The sequence below is a fragment of the Gymnoscopelus braueri genome (assembly GCF_963280865.1).
Source record: "Gymnoscopelus braueri genome assembly, chromosome: 10".
NCBI lineage: Eukaryota > Metazoa > Chordata > Actinopteri > Myctophiformes > Myctophidae > Gymnoscopelus > Gymnoscopelus braueri.
This window is the reverse complement of record NC_137611.1, coordinates 53,694,659-53,703,850: the sequence shown is the minus strand read 5'-3', so window position 1 is coordinate 53,703,850 and position 9,192 is coordinate 53,694,659. Positions and strand designations below refer to the sequence as shown.

Sequence of the window (9,192 nt, the reverse complement as noted above, 5' to 3'; positions counted from 1 at the left end):
GATCAAGCACGCCTTGTCAATGTCCAATGTCTACTTGAATGCTGCTCTCTAGTGGATATTTTAGGAATATGCTTACAGCAGTGCACTGGTCTGGTATGTCAGCTTAGAAATAGTGTGTAGGTTTTTGTACAGTGTGTAAGTGTTTCCTGTCACTGTGGGCTTCACAGCACAGTAGTACAGAGCAGAGTCTGTGAGTGCAGCAGAGGAGATCTCCAGATCCACACAGTCTCTCCTTTATTAATAATCCCTGATGCTGTTATAGTCATAGTCACGAGGAATTCTGGTGATTTCCCTGTATATTGACGATAGAAATAATCTCCACCATTAGCAGTCCTGGAGATATTGTAGGACAGTGTGACAGTGCTGTGTTCCAAACTGAACTCTTCAGTCTTGACTGGAGTGAGATCTTGACAATGAAAATAATGTAAATAGTAGATTTGACTTAGATCCATATAAATAATGAAACAACTCATAATCCACATGTTGGCTTAAACAACTATGAACATACTTACTCTTGATTGGTTTGTGTTATCTAGATGAAACAATGAATAATGTGACTTACCATTACAGATAAACACGAGAAACAGTAAATATAATTAAAACATGTTGGATGAAACTAGGAGAAAGTATCAACTAAAGACGTTCAACCTTCCTTTTCTTCTCTATTCAACCTCTTATGTTTCTACTGTTGGTTCCTTCTCTTCAAACATCACTGGTGTTTTCATGGCTGTTTCTTAAAGCTCTCCTCAGGTTTTTGTACAGTGTTTGTGTGTTTCCTGTCACTGTGGGCTGAAGGGCACAGTAGTACAGAGCAGAGTATGTCAGTGCAGCAGAGGAGATCTTCAGATCCACACGTGTTTTATTGAAGCTGATATTCAGTCTGAGATCTTCAGGCTGTGCTCTGACTACAGACTGCTCAGCTGTGGGGGGAGAGAGGAGCAGGAATTGAGGTGTTGATCTAGGGTACTGACGATACCACTAGAGGCTGTTAGCAGAGCTGGAATAAGTACAGGATAAAATCACTAGGGATCCTTCCACACTTTGAACTGAGGGTTTTGTGGGTTGGATGTCCATCTGCAAACTGACACCTGAAAAAGATGAAAAAGATGTATGTCAATGTTTCTATTTAAAACAATTGGCTATGATGCCTGTTGTTGTGAGGAATATTCTTTATTGTTTGTAGTATGTATGTTGAGTGTCATCTTGAAGTAGTTTATGAATAGTTTATGATGACAGACTCACCTGTTAGAGCAGAAAGGAACAATATTAGCTGGAGGAACATGGTGCTGTTAGCACAGCTACACTCTAAAAAACAGTGGGTTATTTCATCTACCCAACCATGTGGTTATGAAATGTTTTACTCATTCTGGGTTATTTATATGGTATTGGGTTATTTTTGTACCCAACTTGTATTATTTGTTTACCCAATACCTTAAGCACTTTGAGCTGCATTCATATCCTGAGAGGTGCTATTAAATAAAGTTTATTATTATTATTATTATTATTATTATTATTATTATTATTATTATTATTATTATTATTGACCCTTTGGTGGGTTTTGAACAGTGTATGAGATTGTGGTCTGGAAACCAAATAGAAGAAACTATGTCACTCAAACTCACACATCTCCAACATTTCATATCATTTCATTTCATTTTATTTTATTTATCCATCTGAAACGCAATAGCGGTGCTATACTACTGGGGTCCCATATGTGTATTTAATTTGACTGGAAGAAAACTACAACAAAATGGCGGCCGCTGCGTGGACCCTACGTCTGACGTACTGACGTCACTGCGTTTATAGAGACGTGTTTGCGTCACTGCACCCGTCGCGCGCAACACAAATCAGCTGTTCCAAAACACGGAGCAGAACTGTTCATCCCGTGGCGTGGCACATTAAATTAAAAGGCTTGTGTACTTTTATATCTACATAGCGAAGTCGCATTGTCTGTTTTACCTTAGTTAACACTACCTAACATCAAGAAGTCTATATTTCCCCGCTATTTTATCGAGGCTAGCTGGTTAGTTTAGGTTTAGCTCAGTGGCTAACGTGGGCTGTTCTGCTAGCTTTGCAATAATTCAGATTATTTATTAATCCTGTGAGCGAAATTCTATTGTCAATATAGGAAACGTAATATCAAATTAACATTAGATGACCAAATACAGTCACTGGGTGTAGCAACTGTTGACATAATGCTCTCCATTGTATGTACTCTTATTTTGAAGTGCTCAACCGGAAGTGCTTGTTAGCCTGACATGTATAAAATGATTGACTTAATAAACACACCCAGTTCTACTTGAATGGGTTGAGATGATGCCTGATGTCTCCTTGTCCTCCGTCTGTATAATTTCACCTAAGTATTTTGGTACACAATGCAGATCACTGCAGTGTAACTCTGCCAACAGCAACCATGAACTGACCGTGTTTGTTTATCAACAGCTAACAGCTGTTAGCTATTGTCGGTCCCGCTATTGTAGCTAGCAAACATTATGAGAACATATTGGCTGATGCCCTGTGTGGTCATCTGTGGTGTAGTTCAGTGGTTCACAACCTTTTCAGGCCGTATTTGAACCGAGGTCCCCAGGGTAAATATTGTGAAAATAGCAGATCTACAAGCTCACAATGTCTCGCAACGTGAGACATTGTGAGCTTGTAGATCTGGTATTTTCAAATGTTTTGCCTCTTTCTTATAATATTTGAGAATTTGACCAATGTTTGACCAGTTTTTATAGTACAGTTTGTTTACTTTTGATGCAGTAATGTTTTTTTTATGTATTAAAAAAGTCTTAAAAATCATTAAAGTCACTTCACTGTCATCTGGGGACCCCCAAAATCATGTGGGGACCTACAGGTTGAGAACCACTGGTGTAGTTGGTTAACTAATCTTGCTCTATTGTGGATTGAGGGTGTTGAGCTGTTTCTAGCAGTCACTCTTCACTCATATCACTATTGTGAACACACAATAAAGAACACTTGTGATCTGATTGTTTTAGTTAAGTGTATCACTCTATTTAAAAATAAAGGCTTTGATATAACCCAAAGCCTAAGTCTGCAGATAAAATACAATGCTAATAACCATAGTAAGTGCATGGGGCTCATGTGTGCTAAATACAACAGGTAATACCATTTTTTAAATGGGAGAAGCAGACATTTGTCAGTTTTAGTAGCCTCATCAACTGGAAAAATTACCCCCAGCAGTGAGTTTCAAGTCATGCAAATGTACATTTTATGTTTTGTTTTAATTAAGCTCTTTTTGTGTTTTTTTGTCTCAGATCAATGGACAGTTCTGTGTGTGACACATTGACAGAGTGGCAGCTGCTAGACCTTATTGTTAGATTTAAAGGTAAGAACATGTTTTATTTTTACATTCACAGCAAGCAGATGGTCTGCATAGGTAGGAATGATTTGAAATGTCATGGAATTGGCTGTATTGTATTTTAGTGCTCAATCAGTGCTTGTATTATGTTACTGAAAATGCATTTTTATTCCAATAGCTTCCATGTAATTATCCTCTTATTTTTTGCTCTTCTCCGTGGGTTTAAATAAAGATGTCCTTGTATTTTGTGTTTTTGTCTTTCAGACGAGGGAATTGACGAGGAGAGTTTTCTTCTTTTAGACGAGAGGACCATCAGCCAATTGATCCCAAAAGCTGGCCCCCAGGCTAAAGTTCCTCAAAAGATTTAGAAGACTTGTAAGTATAGTATCACTGCAGATGTGAGAGGCTACACCCCCCCCCCCCCCCCCACACACACACACACACACACACACACACACACACACACACACACACACACACACACACACTCTCTCTCAATGTAAACTATACTTTACACAGGTCTCTGAATTTATCAAAACTTTGGCAGTGAGAATGTCATCTTTCTGGTGCACATCTTTCACACCATGCATACTGTGTGTCTTCTGAGTCCGCTAGTGTGGTGTGGCACACTAACTTACATTACTGATGCTCATCCGGCAATTCTAGGTGGCTGTCACTGTTTGTTACATTAACCTGGGTTTTCTGTTTAGATTGAACCTGCTGTGCCACCTACAAGTCCTGATGTCCAACCAACTACCACACCTCCACCCCTCATGGAGGAAGGAATGGCAACTGCCACACGTCCACCCTCCATGGAGGACTCAGCGGCACCTGTCGTACCAGTGACGATACCACAAACACTATATAATTCCACAATTTGTAAGCTCCACTTTTTAAGACTTGGGTTTCACTTTTTCCTTAAATCAACACTAAAGAGTAATAAACAATATCTGCAATGTTGTCCCTCCTTGCAATTTTCTCTATATCTGCCAGATTCTCACAGGCTCTGCTGAAGGCAAGCTGATCCTGGGGAGCCTTGATGAGAATGTGATCATCCCTTCGCAAAGAAGGTGCCTCGTCCGTATTTTGGTGTCTCGCCTCATGGAGAAGTTTGGAGAGAGGTAATTAAAACGTTTTTTTTTTTTTTTTTGCTTGAATGTTATGTTAGTTTGAAAAGGTTATATGAATCTTCTTTCAGGGGAAAAGATAAGACTGGACACTACTTTCAAGTCTGACATTTACAGTACCTAGACCACCAACATAAACATGCACAACACATTATACCAAAACACATGCACGTTCAGTAGTGCTTTTAATGTATTAGGATCCCTATTAGCTGCAGAATATGCTACAGCCATTATACTGGGGTGCGACACATGTTTTAGCAAATACTTAAAATCTTGTTTGACCCTGCTGGTGGTAATTGAGTTTTTCTGTGTTTGCAGTCCTACCAATGACACCAAAAAGGCCCTGGCTACATCTTTTGATTCTTGGGTTTCCCTCCTTGAAGGACTCCTCAAGCAGTGGCTTCGTAAGTATTTAACATTTTATAGAGGAATGGATGCTACTCATCTCCCAGCACAAGAGTACTGGACTTCTGTGCTGTTCTGGTGTCGTCAGACAGACATACAGACAAACCCTGTTCTAGATGGCTCAGCCACATTTTGTAGCCATGCGGTCAAAATCAAAATGTGCCTCATCTCTATTCACCAAAGACTTTCATTTCTTAACAGGAAAACCCTGGCGTCTGTTCCGGTAATCGTCTGCGATGTTGGCCAGTTTGAAGTTCTTCTGGAGCTGATCGGTGGAGGAGCAGGTGACTCTGCACTCTGGGCAGGAGAACCGGGCGCGTTGGGGCCGGATGAGGCGCTGGAGGCAGTGCAGCTGCGCAGAAGTTGTGTCCACAGGGCAGCTGGTGGGGCTCCAGGTACAGCTCCAGACATACCGGACAGGTCAGCTCCACCCGCAGGACACTGGTGGGAGATTCTGGCAGGGCACACGCCATGGTGGGGGGAGGAGGGGGGAGTACAGACTGCTGATGGAGGGAGGAGGGGCTCGTATACAGACTGCTGATGATGGGGGGATTAAAGCAAAAATAAGTTATTATTAAGTTGTTGTTAGGCTAACTGTTCCACAAACTTCAAATGCTATAGCAAATGGTTCTCAAACTTTTTCACATCAAGGACCCTCAAATTAATATGCATTTGTCTGGACCCCAACCTGAACATATTTTGTGCCAGAGACCCCCATACAAGATTTGGGTTAACATTTTTCAAATATTCCTAATATTCCACATTTGTTCAAGATTTTTTTTTATTTAAAGCAGGTGTATACTATAGGTTTAAAGTGGTTGAACTGATTGTTATGCTACTTTTACTTGTAAAGTACTTCTACATTGCAGTATTGATACATTTACTTAACAAAAAAAAATAAGGTACTTTTTCCACCACTGCACGTACACACTAAACATTTCAACATTTGCCAATGACAGAGCTTTTTCACTTCAGTCAATAAGGATATGAATTAGCAGGTAAACACCGCTTTAATTCAATCAAAGTTCTTTCCAGCGAGCCTTAACATGCACAGTAGCATCATGACTCTGTTTGAGACCTTAATTAATATAACTGTTTACACCTGTGATGATAACCCTACTTCTCATGATGCCAAAATGGCTTCTGTCGTTCTGTGAAACAGTTTTCGTCTTTGCCTCTGCATTGAACGCAACCATTGATCCACTGCCATTGTTTGAGGTCAAGCAAAACAACATGTCTCCAGACGTTGTTTACTATTATGAATGAATAACCACCACCGTGAAGTCACCTTTAGTGTCAGATTGATGTTTGATGTTTTTGAATAATTATGATTATCATCATCATGCACATCACAAGCCACATGATTAGGATGAACTTCAACATAGTGTTAGCACTTTCTGCTTTTTTGGCCCGTACATCTACGTAAACGTTCAGATTTCAAATAATAAGTGCTGACCCCATGGCCACAGATGTTACAATTATGTACGGATCCTCATAAGTACCCGTATATTCCCTATTGTTCAATAAAAAGCATTTTAATCCGATCGGTGGCCATTTTCTCATAGAGTTATAATGTATCAGAGTGCAATACAACTCCCAACCGATAGGGTCACGCGGTTAAAAGCAAATGGAAAAAATACGGAGAAAATGGCCACCGATCGGTTTAAAATGCTTTTTATTGAACAATACGGAAGATATGGGTACTTCTGAGGGTCCGTACAGAATTGTAACATCCGTGGCCATGGGGTGAGCACTTTATATTTGAAATCTGAACGTTTATGTAGATGTACGGGCCAAAAAGGGAGACCGTGCAAACACTTATGTTGAAGTTCATCCATGACGGTATAATATACGACAGACAGTCATGTTTCAGGGCGAATCATGCACCTGTGTACCAGCCAGTCAGTCATTACCTTCCTTGCGGTTGACTTTAGTTGTCTTGTCCGCTGGTCTCTTGGTGGGAGATCCAGAGTATAATCAGTTGATCAAACAATCTGTAATTCAACTCATCAGAGAATCTGACAGGAGGAGTTTGTCTGAAACATGCTGAACACCAAACCATGTGGAAATGACTCTGATTTAACAGCCACAACCACGCCCCCAAACTCTGTGATTGGCTGGTTTTGTTTTAACCACTTTAAACCCAGTGGTGGAAAAAATATTCTTTTTTATTTAAGTAAAAGTATCAACTGCAATGTAGAAATACTCTGTTACAAGTAAAAGTCCGGAATTCAAAATGTACCCGTTCTCTATCAAAATGTACTAAAGTAGAAAGTAGGCTACTCATGCACAATGTTCCATTTCACAAGTTTTCAAGTGTGTAAAATGTATACAAATCTTTTTAAAATTGCAGATCTACAAGCTCACAATGCGCATGTGAGCTTGTAGATCGGCTATTTCAAAATCTACAAAGTAACTAGTAACTAAAGTTTTCAAATAATTGTAGTGAAGTAAAAGCAGGCTATAATATGTGCTTCTGAGAGGTAGTGGAGTAGAAGTAAAAGTACTGAAAATTGGAAATACTCCAGCAAAGTAAAAATACCTCAAAATTGTACTTAAGTACAGTACAGTAGTCTATGCCAGCCAGCTGGACCAGCTTGTGAACAAACACTATTTCTGAACGATTGTGTCCTTTGTCAGATAATCGGTTCAGGAATATAAAAGAAGACATATCACAGGTTTTTATCCAATCAATTCAAAACATTTTAGCACACTGTATGATTTTATTGAGGCATCTAAACAGCGGCATGTATCGTCCATTGACTGTATAAAAATCGTCTCTGGCAGTGTTGCCAGATTGTGTGAGAGAAATAAGCAACCAGGTCTAGGAAAACAAGCCCAAAAGAAGCACCGGGGGCCAGGGGTCTTCAACGTTTTCCCAAACTGATGGGGAGATGGAACAGGGACCCCCTACCCTACCTCGACCCCCTACCTAGGGTGGGGGGGGGGGCAACATATATTGTATAATTATGTATACAATTGTGTTTCATAAACATACATGTTATTGTGCATCAATACTAAGCTATTAAAAATACTAGACAGGTTAATATATTCATGCTTTTATTTTAAACATACATGTACAGGGTACAGTGAGTAGGGTGGCCGCACTGCCATTTATAAACATACCTTAACTGAGAACAAAATCTGTCAATTGCACAATAATCATGTATACAAGCTATTCAAAATGGACATAATCATTTATAGATATCATCATTTATTTAATACATAAATGTGGAAAATGTTTTAAAAAATATATGAAGACAAATGACAAATGACAACATTTTTGAAAAGAATTAATAATATATAAAAAATATTTGTGTATATATATATATATATATATATATATATATATATAAAACATTTTCAGATGGGGGTTAGGGACAAATACATAACATATTAATTTGAGGGTCCATGACATAAACATAATTGAGAACCACTGGTTAAAATTGTGAAGCCCAAGTCCAAATAATCAACTACACTTTAGAAAAAAGCCCAAAAAACCGCAACCCGCAACTACCAATATTTACAAGCAACTTCACTGAAAAATAAGCCCAAAGTCGCTTATAATAAGTGGACATGGCAACACTGGTTTCTGGCTCGGCAGTATCTTGTACTTTGTGCTCTTTAGATAGCTCAATAAACTTATACAGTGGACACATCGAAAAGCAACAGAGCAGAAAACAATGTGTGATATGTCTTCTTTTATTTTCCAGAAGCAATTACTTTACAAAGATCTCAGTCATTCAGAAATATATTTTGTTCATGAGCTGATCCACCGGGCTCTCATTAACTCCAATGCATTCCACTGAACTCACGGCTGCAGTCTGGCTCCCATGGTGCGACGAATCTGCCGGCTGGAATTGCATGATAGCGAAAATGACGTAGATGACCCTACCTTCTTTAAATATATCTTGCCTTCATAGTGTGTTAAGCTCCTCCTGTTATACTGCTGTCTAAACACATGCGTCATGAATATATTATATATTACTATATTGTAGTATGAAGTAATTAAAACTCCAAATTAATCTAAACCATAGTGATAGTGTTATGGAGATCAAAATGATAAATGATTGTTCATCTGTGCAGTAATTATAGAGACTTTGAATGAGAAGGAAAATACATGATATCAGATTGTTAATAGATCCTGAATCAATCATGTTTAAGAAAAACAGATGATCAAACAAAAGGAAGATAAGTGCAAATTCACTTGTATTTCTTACTTTAACTGGAAGTTTCAAGTGTGTTGTCGTGACTTGCTTGAAAACTCATCTCTTTGAGGTTACAGTATTAACTTACTTAGAAATAACCAAGCAATGGATTTGCTATATTAATTTACAATAG

General features: G+C 38.8%; 1 long non-coding RNA gene across 1 annotated transcript; it reads left to right on the top strand.

Moving 5' to 3' along the window:
• The first annotated feature begins 3,605 nt into the window (after nt 1-3,605).
• On the top strand, nt 3,606-4,801 carry LOC308093185. The gene is made up of 4 exons (XR_013933861.1): nt 3,606-3,694; nt 4,030-4,198; nt 4,313-4,440; nt 4,765-4,801. It is a non-coding gene; the product is annotated as an uncharacterized lncRNA (long non-coding RNA).
• The last annotated feature ends 4,391 nt before the right edge of the window (nt 4,802-9,192 follow it).